Below are 13,287 nucleotides of genomic sequence, written 5' to 3'. Positions count from 1 at the left end.
GAAAACCTGGTCCAAATCCCATTCCAGTGGGGGAGTTGGACTTCAATGAGAGCCTTGTGTGAGTAACACAGGGCAGAAATTGGCCTAGTGAAAGAAATAGATAATACTCATGGGGGTGGACAAAGAGAGACAAAAACCAGTCTCATCACAAGGTTTAATACATGCCCAAGGAGAACTCAAGTTCCCAGTGAGCCATTTGGGGAGTAGACCCTTTTCAGAAGAGTTTTATTCCAGTTGTGGAAGAAAACAAAACCTCAAAACAAAAGAAGGATCAAACTGTCAAGGCTAGACATAGTACAGGGGTCTCATTAGAATAATAAATTTTCAGATTGGGAAAGAACCGTAGGAATCACATAAGCCAATATCCCCATTTCACAGTTGAGAAACCTGAAGTCCAAAGAGGTTCACTAACTTACTGAAGATCATATAGCTTGAAAAGATCATTTCAATGACCTGGCAGGAATTCCAATCTAGGCCTTCTACCACCGAATCCATTGTCCTTTTCAATAAAAGCCAATGTGTCCAGAGGAAATGATAGTGGCCTTGACACTGAGGAGTCTTGTATTTAAATCCCACCACTACATGACTGTGGATAGTTCATTTCTCTCTCTGAAACTCAGTTTCTTCTTTTGACTAAAAATATCTGTAGCACCTTCCTCACAGTGTGGTTGCAAATACTAAATGAGATAATATTTTAAAATATTTTCTAAAGTGCTAAATACTAGCTTGCCTCTCATTTTATACCAGATTTAGCCAATCATGAAACAAGCATTTATCAGTTATCATAGTATGTGCCAGAATGCAAAAGTGAGAAAGTCCCTGACCTCTAAGAGCTTATGTTCTACTACTCTGAGTTTTAAAGAGTGAAACCACTGAAAAGAATGACTTGGGTTTTCATGTTGTAGTAGGTTTTCAACCTCCAATATTCCTGATGTGCTTGAAAATGTGATATGATTTAAAATGGTGGCACACTGGAGTCCGAAAAACTCATCTTTCTGAGTTCAAATCTGGCCTTAGACACTTACTACCTGTGTGACCCTGGGCAAGTCACTTACCTCTGCCTCAGTTTTCTCATTTGTGAAATGAGCTGGAGAAGGAAATGGCAAACCACTCCAGTGCTTTTGCCAAGAAAAGTCCTGAAGAATTGAACATGACTGAAAAACAACCCAATAACTAAAAACCCTGGGGAGTGTGGGTGAGAGTCTTAATGAGCAAATGAAAATGAGCACAGAAAACCTAATCCCTCTCATTAGATCCAAGCTTCCTCCAGAACTGAACCTGGTCCATTTGCATCCCCAGGTACAATACAAGTACACTTAGCCCATAGACCCAACAGCAGTATCTCAATGCTAGATTTGTATTCCTGAGACTTCATACAGTGCCTTACGTTATAGTAGAGCATCATATATTGTTTAATTGAATTAAACAATCAAATTGAACTGAATTGAATTTACTGATATCACTTCCCTGTTCTTCAGGCTCCTCATTTATAAAATGCAAGGTTAGACTAGGTGACGTTTAAGGTCCACTCCTCTCCATCCACTCTATCAGTCTGAAATTGTGTATACTTCTATGTTTCTTTGCCCACATTACAAATTAAAGTATCACCCTGACAATATTAATAACAGACATATATATATATATGTGTATATATACGTATATATATATACGATTTCTATAGTATATATATATATGTATATATACTATTTGCATAGTCACTTTTCTGGAATAAAATTCCCTCTAAGACACTGGTTGGTGTTGAAAGAGTTAATGCAACTTGCTGAATCATGTTACTTACTCCCAAAGAGTATACTATATTGGGAACATGTTGGCTGGTCTCCAAGTCAGAGAAATAGCGTAGGGGATTTCTAGATGTGAACGTAATTTGGGTTTCGTTCTTGGGAAAATTAAAATTTCCTCTCAAAATACAAAGATTGAGAAATAATTATAAATGCATATTTCAAAGTATCAGTTATATGTATTTAAAGAATTGCTGTCAGGTTCTACCATCTGCACATTCGATGGTGTGGACATTGTTTAAATAAACTTTTGCAGAAACCCAGGGAATGCAAGATGAGATGACTGTTTTAGTTTTGGTCACAAGATAGCATTCTCCTCCCAATCATCTGCTTCCTTAGAATCCCTAGTTTCCTTCAAGGTCCACTTCATGTGTCACCTTCTCTGGGGAGCCTTCCCTGATTTGTTTCCTCAGCCCCTAGGCTTGAATCATCTTCTCTCCTTGAATCATCCCTCCTTGAATCATCTTCAGTTTATCTGTATACATTTACACAACACATCTATAAGAGCCACCAGGACTGGGACCATTCTCCCTTCTTGCCTTCCCTATTCACCTAGGCTGCTTGACAGTTCCCAGGTTGTGGAGGAGATAAGAGTCAACAAGGAGGACTATCACACCTTAAAGAGTATGATCTACTCTTCTCCTTTCTTCTAAGATCCTCTGACTCCCACTTGTAAGACCAGCAGTCCCCCCAACACTGTTATATTACTACCTATATAATCCAAGGACCTCTTGGATTTTCCCATCCAAGTGACCACTGCACCCTTTAGATTTCAAGGATTTTCTATCAGTCCTATGATTGAACTTTCTTTTAAGTATTGTCCTTAAGTGTGAGCTCTTTGAATGCAGAAACTATTTCAATTTTTCTATTTGTATCTCCGTGCTTGGCACATGGTAAGCCCTTAATAAATGTTCATTCATTCATTCATATTTTATCCCTCCCCCTCTCCATAAACTCTAAGCAGAATGAGTATTCCTTGATGCTGGAATATTTTTTTGTTTTTGTCTTTTTGTACCCCTAGTGCTTAGCAAGGTAAGCACTTAATAAAAGTCTGTTGAATGTGGTAGAATGATCTTAGACTAATAATTTCCCATTTGATGGTGGGGAGGGGAATAAATTCATCCAAGTATAGATAACAGCGTCCAGGAATCCACATCAATTTATTTCTGATCCCATTACTTGTCCAATGAACCTTCCTTTAAGAGTCTGCTGGGAAAACTTTAAAAAATTGAAGAATCCCCTAAACATAAAATTTTATGACAACCATGTGGTTCCCTCTTGGAAAACTAGTTTACATTGATTTAAAAATAGTTTGGGCTATATTAGATTACGTTTGGAAAATGCTATGGTGTAAAAACAACACATATATGGAACCTTTGTGAAATCTTCCGTAAGGGACAAGGACGGGTGGAAGGAGATAGAGGAAGGTGGGGTGTGATTAGGTTAAGATTAATCACTGACCTACTGTGAGCTGATTCTGATCCTGTGAAGGAAACTTCCAGGTCTGAAAAGAGGAGGATGAATCATCATCCTTTATTGAAAATGCTTAGATACAGAGTGAAAAGAGCAAAACTAGAAGGAGTATATACAATGATACTGTAAAGAAAATAATTGAAAGATTTGAGAACTCTGATCAACCTACCTACCTCCTGAAAGAGAAGTGATAGACTAGATCAGGGGTGGGGAATCTGTGACCTGGAGGCCACATGTGGCCTTCTAGATCCTCGAGTGCTGCCTTTTGACTGAGTCCAAGTTTTATAGAACACATCCGTTTATTAAGAGGATTTGTTCTATGAAGTTTTGATTTAATCAAAGGACCACGCTTGAGGACCTGGAGAGCCATATGTGGCCTCGGGACCACAGGTTCCCCACGCCTGGACTAGATGCAGAGGAAGGCATCATACATGGCCAAAAAATGAATTTGTTTTCATTGAATTGTTTATTTTTTATAAGGATTTTATTTCTTCCCCTGCCCCCTCCTTTTTTAATGAGAAAAGGATTAAGAATAGGTGGGAGGGAAAGAGAGGAGAGCGGTATTATGGCCAAAAAGAAAAAAAAAACAAAAGAAAAGGAGAATCATTGAAGCATTTAGAACAGGCACAGGGAAATGACAAAAGGAGCCCAGACAGACAAGCAGACCAGCTTGGGTAAATTTATTATAAATCCTAAAAAGTAACGTAAGCATGGGGAGAGGGTGGAGTGGCATTTGTCAATCAGCCTACACTACCACTACCACCCCACTTAAAATAACGAAAGAAATGCTATGACCAGATAACATTTTGCAAGTGAAAACACTTCTATTTAGTCAATCAATCAATCAGAGGTATGAACCAAGTGTGAACCAGGCCTAGACATCTCTACTGAGTCAATCAATCAATCAGAGGTATGAACCAAGTGTGAACCAGGCCTAGACATCTCTATGGAGTCAATCAACCAAAGGCTTTTCATCTAGATACAAAAGGAAGTCTGTGGCTATTGATTTAAGAGACTCAGTTATACCCCTTGAGGCTTTACATAAACTCAACAAGACTGCTAAGAAATTAGGGAATTGAGTAGAGGACGAAGAAGGGATAATTCAAGTCATGTCCCTGGGGAGAATGGCAGAGGAGTAAACTTTTGATCTTTTCACGCTCCTTAACCAGAGGAGGACCTTTTGAATTTTGTAGGGATGGAGAATGGCAATTTTTTTCATTCCATCTAGTACAGTGTCAGATGACTGGAAGCAGTATCTACTTTAGGGGCTGAAGACAAACTAGACCCTTGGGGGAAAAGCGACTTCAAGTCTATAAGGAACCCAACAAAAAATCCATGTTATGCCTGCAGGGCACTTTATGAGTATTCAGCAAAGAGGAGAAAAGACCGAAGAAGGAAGAAGTCATGAAGGATGAGGAGTGGGATAAAGCCATTGGGTTTGGTAGAGAAGATATCACTGGCAACTTTGAAAAGAGCAGTTTTGGTTGAATGTTGAGCTATATAACATCAGAAAGATATCTCCACTCCCTCGGGGTTCTCTAGAAAGCAGGGAAGAGAAGTAGGACTGCCTATGGGGAGTTTGGGCATGCACCACAACAAATGCAAGCTCTAAGTTCATAGAGATTCATGGATTCATAGAAAATCATCCGTTCTACTGTGCAGAGGGAAATGTCACTTTAAAAAATTGGCGTTTGTTACTGCAGAAAAAAATTAGAAGAAAACTTAAAAAAAAAAGTTGCTCTGAGAGGAGAGAATGACTTTTTTAAAGACTGATTGATTGTATGTGAAAACACAGAGCAGACACTCAAAAAAATGAGAACACTGTCTTTCTATAAGGGATCAAATCCTTCCTGATTGGGGAAATGGGGAGGAGGGGGAGGAGATCCTGCCATGGAAAGACAACAAACTTGGTAACAATCCTCTAATTGGGTCTGATTTGAATCAGGTGGTCTGGAAGAATTTTCCTTCCCTTTGCAGTTGTATTTGTCCTGACCTTGCTTTAATCTCCTCATCAAGATTCATCAGGAGACTTCTCACCAATTTACTCAGTCTCTAGTGGAGCTTTCTGGCCTTTATGTTCTCAGAGGCCCAGAATCCATGTTAGAATTCCCTGGCTACTATGTCCCTGACAAGTGCTGATGAAATCTTATGATTCAATCCTTCCAATGAAGTCTTCTCTACCTCCCCATGGCAGCCCAGCCCACTTTTGGACAGCTCTCATCAAGCCTAAATTTCTACATCCTTCACCCACTCACTGTTCTGCCTCCTGTTTTCTGGAGCCAGACAGAAGCAAGTTAATTAATTCATCCTCTCTATTCTAGCCCATAAAATGCTGGCACACAGATATAATGTCTGTCCTGAACCTTCTCTTCTCCAGGTTAAACTCATTTCTTTCCGTGCATCCAAGCACTGCATAGACGCAAGGTCCTTTGCCATCTTGGTTGCCCTCTCCCAGATTTTGTCGTTCTTAGAATGAGGCTCTCAGAATTCAATACATTCCTCCATATATGAAAACTTGTTGTGGTGATTTTCACTTTAATACATCATGATCATTTATTCCTTTTTTTTTGTCTTTAAGGATAAAAATCTTCTGGATAGCAGGTATGGGGCACACTTGTAAGAAGTGAAGTGAAGGATTTGGACTCCAATGACTACCAATAGCTGTCTGAATCCCATCTTTTTTTGAACACAATGAGGGCCATAGGTGAAACTTCTTCAGAAGATACGGAGATCCCTGTTGCCACCTCTGGAATTGCCAGTCCCTCTAAAAAGGCAGTGCCAACAGCTTTGAAATGGACAAAGTTGAGGGGCCTAGGGGAGAACTTGAGGTGGACAGATTACTCTCCATTTATCCTCACCTTTGCACAGTCTCTTCCCTTTGCCATTGGGTTCATTCACTCCTTCCTCTTCTCATCATCTCAGTGCCCACTCATCACCTTTTTATCTTTTTGGTGCGTAAACTAATGTATTTGGTGATTGTTATTTGGGTGTATCTGGGGAGTCCAGGAAGCTTCCATAATTATCCTAATTAAAATGAAAAGAAATGAGAGTCAGCAAGCAGGATGAGTGAACCAAAAAAGCTAATAGAATCTTGGGCTGTATTAAGAGAGGCATAGATTGATTCCAGGAGCAAGGGAAAGGGAATGAGCACCTACTAGGTACCAGGCACTGTGTTAAGCCCTTTACTACCTCTTTAAATAAGGAGATGACAGTTCCTTGGGACTTTCATCAGACCACATCTGAATATTGTATCACATCATACCTAGACTGGTGTCAGCTAGGTGGTGCAGTGGATAGAATGCTGGGCCTGGAGTTTGGAAGACTCATCTTCCTGAGTTCAGATCTGGTCTCAGACACTTTACTAAGCTGTGTGATACTGGACAAGTCACTTAACCCTGTTTGCCTCAGTTTCCTCATCTATAAGATGAATTGGAGAAGGAAGTGACAAACCATTCCAGTATCTTTGCCAAGCAAACCTCAAGTGGGGTTACGAAGAGTCAGATATAGTGGGAATTTTTTATGGCTATGAACTAAAAGGCTTCTAAGGTACTTTCAACTCTAAAATTACATTTTTCTTTGGTTTTTTTTTTTGTCCTTAAGGCAGTTTCTCATGAAGTAAATTTTGCCAGAATAGCAACAGTCTGACTTAATCCATGCCACACACGGTCAGGGAAGGTAAGAATGTTGTGGGATGAGTGTCTCAGTACCCTATGGTTCTCTCAGGTCAGTGCAGTACCGAAGTCATTAGCATTTTGGGTGGCCACACCACATTGTTGATCATGTTGCAGTCCATGAAAACCCCCAGATCATATGTCAGACAGAATACTATCCAGCCTTGCTTTCTACATCTTGAACTTGTGATAATAATTTTTTGAACCTGTCCATAGCATTTTTTCATTTATTTCTCTTAAATATCAGCTTATCGGATTTGATCCAACATTTTAGCCCCTTAAGATCTTTTAGAATCTATACTCTGTCAGTCAATATGGCAATCAGCTCTCATCTGCAAATGTTATTTTTAAAAATCTATGCTTTTACCCAAGTCATTAATATATACACATGAAAACAGGACTAAGGTCTAGGATACTTCCCTGGATACTTTCTTTTAAGTTCATATCAAACCTGACTCTTAGGGTCTGGCCATCCAACCACTATTAAATTCAATTAACTGTGCTCTTAACTAGCTCCCATTTTGCCATATTTCCCAAAAAGAAAAGTGTGGGAAATTTCTTTTAGATGGTTCAATAAAATCAAGGTAAACAATTTCTATAACATTCTCCTCAATTCAGCCTCCACACAAATGGCTTACATAAAGAAAAGATGGCACAGTGGATAGAGCACCCTGGAGTCAGGAAGATCTGAGTTCAGATCCAGCCACAGACATTAGCTGAGTGACTCTGGTTAAGTCACTTAACCTCTGCCTCTCTCTCCTCTTTGGTAAAATGGTGTTAATAAGAGAACCTTCTTCCCAGGGTTGTTGTGAAGATTAAATGAGATAATAACTGTAAAGCACATAGTCCAGTGTCTGGCACTATGTAAGCACATTGAAAGGTGCCCCATAAGCACTATAAAAATGTTAGCTGTTCTTCTTTTTCAAAAACTAGAGTTTTCTATTGCCTCTAAGATTAAACTTAGACCTCCCAGTTTGACATACAGTCATTAATCATCTAATTCCAACCTACATTTTATTAAATAACAACAACAAATCTTTTTTTCAATTATCAAGCACTGTTTTTTTCCTTTCTCCCACCTCCACAGAGGAAAAAAAGAACAAGAAAGAAATAAATATAAAACCCTGGTATCATATAAGCACAGTCAAGCAAGACAAACACCCACGTTGACCACGTGGGCCAAAAATTTATTTCAAATTCTTTGTATTGGTTAATCACTTCTCTGTCGTGAGGTAAGCCATGAATGTCATCAGTCCTCTGAAATCATGATTGATCATTTTGTTAATCAGTATCTCTGAGTCTTTCTGAATTATTAATTTTTACAATATTGATGTTATAGTATAAATCCTGGTTCTGCACACTTGCTTCTCTATCAGTTCATATATGTCTTCTTATGTCTCTCTAAAACCATCTCTTTACTCATTTTTTTGACATAATAGTATTCCATTATATTCTTACACTGGATATATTCTGGGAAGATAGTAGAGTAAATCAGAAATTTCCAGGCTCTCCAGATTTTCTCCAGAAGCAGACAGAAAATCACCATGAAACAAATGTACAGCAGTGAAAATAAAGAGGTAAATTAGTTGTCCTCCTAAGACACCCTGAAGTGACCTCAGAGAAGACTTCATGTACCATACTTCCTTCAATCTCTCACAACTGTTGAGTGCCTTCTTACTTTCCAGTGCCTTTCCATCAAAAAAATAAAATGCCTATAAATTGCACATAAAGGCTTTTTTCAACCTCTTTAGATGTTTTTAGACTGATTTCAAAAGATTTCCCTACATGCATTGCATGTCCTAGGCAAACTGGCCTCATCTGTGCCTTTGTATCTACTGTGCCTGTAATGTTTGTCCCCCTCCCTGCTGCCTCCTGGAATTCTTTTTCCCCTTCAAGGCTCAGCTCCAATGCCATTTCTTACCCATGAAGCCTTTTCCAATTCCTCCAAGGGGTTAGGGTTCGCCTCTTGGAAATTATTTTGTTTAAGTTTTATTAGTTGTTTAAATATTATCATTTGTTAGAATACTTCATATTGTTTCCTTTCAGTAGGATATAAACTTCTTAGGACAGGGGCTGTTTTTTGTTTTTCAATCCTAAGCGTCTATCACATAGTAGATGCTTAATAAAACTGTTGCATTGTATTTGAGTAACAACACTGCCCCCCCCCAAAATGAAATAAGGTTAGTCTAACATGATTTGTTCTTGATAATAAATAATCATAATGATGCTCAACATTTATAAAGCTCTTTGAGGTTTGCAAACCACTTTACGTGTATTATCTCCTAACAGTTCTGGAAGGCAGGTGCTATTATTATCTTCAGTTTTATAGATTAGGAAACTGAGGCAGAGAGGGGTTAATTGGCTTGCTTAGGATCACACAGCTACTGAGTCTTGAGTCTGAATTTGAACTCAGGTCTTCCTGATTCTAGAATGGTTTATCCACTGTGCTATGTGTTGTAATTGAGTCATTTTTCAGTCCTGTCTGAATTTTTCAGGTTTTATTTGGGATTTTCTTGGCAAAGATAATGGAGTGATTTGCCATTTCCTTCTCCAGCTCATTTTGTAGATGAGGAGACTGAGGCAAACAGGATTAAATGGCTTGCTCAGGGTCAGGTTAGATTTGGCTTAGAAAGATGAGTTGTCTTGGCTTCAAGCCTGGCGCTCTGCCCACTGTGCCGCCTAGATACTCTGCTGTGCCACTTAGTTGACTGAATTGTGCAGTGGTAACCATGAAATATAAAAGACCTGGGAAAAGTTCTTCAGTACACTGAGTAGATTCCTTACAGGCTATCTGTGGGAAGTCACGAATGAAAATTTCATAGGATAGTAAAGCATGCCTTTACTGATCACATGACCGGGATGAGATGGGAATCTAATGATGAAATGGAGTCCTGCCAGGCATTACCATCTACCCAGAACTTTCTAATAAGATCCTCTAGGCCTCATCAACTGCCTGATCTCTGTGCCCTCAAGCCTCTTATTACCTTCTCTTCCACTCATGTAGCTTAAGGACCCCCCTGGGCCTTTTTACCTATCTTACAAATAAACTTTGCTTTTTGTATTGTCTCCCCCAGTTTTAGTGTGAACTCCTTGAGATCAAGAAGTTTCTCAGTTTTTCTATAGGTCTACCCATACTTGCTTAGCATAGTATTTATTATAAAATAAGTGCTTAGTAAATGAATTTTCATTCATTCTTATTCATTCAGAGACAGAGTCCATAAACATTTATTAAGCATCTACTATGTGCTAGGCATGTGCTGAGGATACAAAAAAAGACACAAGTACCTGAACTCAATGAACTATGGTCTCATGTGTGGTGGGAGAAGGGGGGAAGATAACACAAAAAAAGTGGGAAAGCAGGATGGGGATGTGAAAGCTTCAGAGCTGATCTCATCTTGCAGGATGATAAGTTTCTGGTGATGATAAAGACTATGAAAGTAGCTGGGTGGGAAATGATGAGAATTCCCTGGGTACCCTCCTTAAATCATATTCATTCATTCCTTTATTCATTCATTCATTTATAGATAATAACTTTGGAAATATTTAAATCAAATTCAGTCATTCACAGATAATAAGTTTGGTAATATTTAGGTCATATCCATTCATTTATATATAATTAGTTTGGCAATATTTAAATCATGTTCATTCATTGATTGATAGATAATAAGTTTGGTAATGCTGGCTTACTTCCTGGGTCATATGAACTCTTGATGATCTCATAGCCATGTCTCTGAAGTTCATAGTTCCAACAAGGGCGAATATAGATGGCGGCCATCCCAGGGAAGCAAAAGACATTGCAGTTTTAGTTCAACCAGATTTTTAGATTGATTGAATGAGGGAGGCCAAGAAGGAGAAGAAAAAGTAAAGAAGGGGGTTAGACCCTGGGGGAAAGAAAGCAATAGTGTTGCCAGTAGAGATAAGGAAGTGAAAAGGATAAGTAAGTTTGGGGAAGATGAGTTCACTTTTTCATGTGTTGAGCTTGACATGCCCCAAATGGAGTGACAGCAAAGAGGCAGACCTAAACACTAAACTGGAGCTTGGAGAAGGAATGAGTTTAGTTGGAAACATAGATGTGGGAATAGTCTGAAGAAGAAGATGATTGTGGGATGTTTCCTGAATGGGGTGATGTTTAATTGGTGGCATAGTTCCAGTTATGCTGTAAACTGGTGATGTTGATGATACATCAAAAAAGGTTCAAGAGAGAGAAATGCTTGTTGACTTGACTTGAAAAGAATGTGACTGAGGAAAGAACCTTGGAAATAACTGATATTTAGGGACAAGAGGAGAAAGAATTCCAAGAAAGTGAGAGAAGTAGGAGTCAGTGAAGTTGGAGGAGAAATAGGGGAGTACATCAATATAGAAGCCAGGAGAGAAAGGGAGTTTCTTGTAGGAGGGCTATTTTATAGTATCAAATGATACAAAATTGAAAAAGAGTAATGACAGAAAAAACACGGACTTTACTCTTCAGAGACCATCAAGTTCACTGAAACCCCATTTTGTAGACAAGTAAACTAAGGTTCAAGAAGGTTAAATGGCCTTCCTGGGGCAATAAACTTCTGAGATGGTATTTGAATTCAGGTTTTTCTGATCCCAGGTCAGGGCTTTATTCAGTGATTCTATCGACTACTACACATAAGATTGCTATAATAATAATTTTGTAAAATTAGCCATAACTTGTAAATAAGGGATTTAAAAAATAAATTGAGAAAAATTAGCCTCTTAGAAAGATGATGAAATGAAAATCCAGAATTTCATATGTCAAGAAGTAAAAAAAAAATACATTTGCTAGAAGTATTGAAACTAGAGGAGAAGGTGAAGTTCAATGGAATCCATAGATTGATACTAGAGAAGATGCCCAGATTCATCTCACAAAGAAATATGCTGGTCAACTTCCAGAATTCCTACTTCAAAGAAAGAATGTGGCCAGAATAGGACAGGTCATATACCAAGGAACTTCAATTAGAATACCTCAAGACTACTAACAATTAATGAAAAAGGGAAAAAGGAAGAAAAAATGGAATATGATATAGAAAATAACCAAGACAAGTCTTTTGCATCCAAATATAACATTCTAAAAGACTAAACATAATTCTTTAGAGGATTTTTTATAGAATTGCTATATTTGGCATTCTTTTGACAAACCCAGGACTAATATGTAGCAAACAAAAGAAGCTTAAGAAAGTTTATAAAGTATGAAAAGTCTCAGCAATAAGCCAGGATTGCACACTGAACAGAAGAGAAAGGGAATTAGTATTTCTTGATAGTGACCCTAGAGAAATGAAAGTCATATAAACACAGGCAGATAGGTGGTACAAGAAAACCTGAGTTCAAATCCAGTCTCATACACTCAGCTGTGTGACTGTGGGCAAGTCCTTTAACCTCTGTCTGCCTTAGTTTTCTCAACTGTAAAATGGGGAAAAGTAGTTGTTTGCTGCATTCTCCTTGATTGATTTATAGTATTCTGCTACATTAATGATGTACTATTTATATATTGTCCTATTTTTAGACATTTAGGTTGCAAGCAATTTTTTGTTGCAATTTCATCAAATTCTTCCATGAAAATCTTTGAATAGATTTAGTTTTTGTTTAAATACTTTCAGGGTTTATTTTCAAAAAATGAAATTTGGGGGTCAATGAATGTGATTATTTTTTAAAAATTCACTGCATCCTGCTAGATTGTTCTCCCAAAAGATGCTAATTTGAAATTCTACCAATAATGGAAGAATAAATTAATAAATCAACCATTCAATAAGCATTAGGTGCCTACTATGTGCTAGACACTAGATTGCTAGTCAAGGGTGTATATTTTTCTACAACTATTTTTGCCAATTTGATGGTTATGAGGTAATATCCAAAAATTGTTTTAACATGTGTCACTTTGATTATTAGTGAGGTTCAATATTTGTTCAAATGGTGATCAAGAGTTTCGGTTTACTTTTTCATAATTGTCTGTTCATATACTTTGACCATTTGTCCATAGTGTACTTGTCTAATGTGACCTTTTAATGTCATTACATAGCATGAACTCTCTGAGCTCACTATCCCAGAACGAGGTGGGCTACAGCTCCCCCTCAGGCTAATAGGTGTACCTTTGTGGGGTTATGGTGTCTAATGCTTTTGGCTCAACCCCCAATTTTAATGTGGTATGCTTCATTGTTAACTGCCAGTGAGTAGCACTGGTTCCCTTTAACCATCACCGTTATATTACTATTAATTATTTGTTCAAAGGAATTGCTACTTCAAAGGTACAACAAGAACTGAAGTAAAAATATTTTGTCACCAAGACTTAAATGGCAGTCTTTCCTCTGTGATACTTCTGTTTCTGGGGAGAGTGGGCTCAGATT

Source organism: Notamacropus eugenii, chromosome 2, assembly GCF_028372415.1.
Source record: "Notamacropus eugenii isolate mMacEug1 chromosome 2, mMacEug1.pri_v2, whole genome shotgun sequence".
NCBI classification, from domain to species: domain Eukaryota; kingdom Metazoa; phylum Chordata; class Mammalia; order Diprotodontia; family Macropodidae; genus Notamacropus; species Notamacropus eugenii.
Note: the sequence above shows the minus strand (reverse complement) of the source record.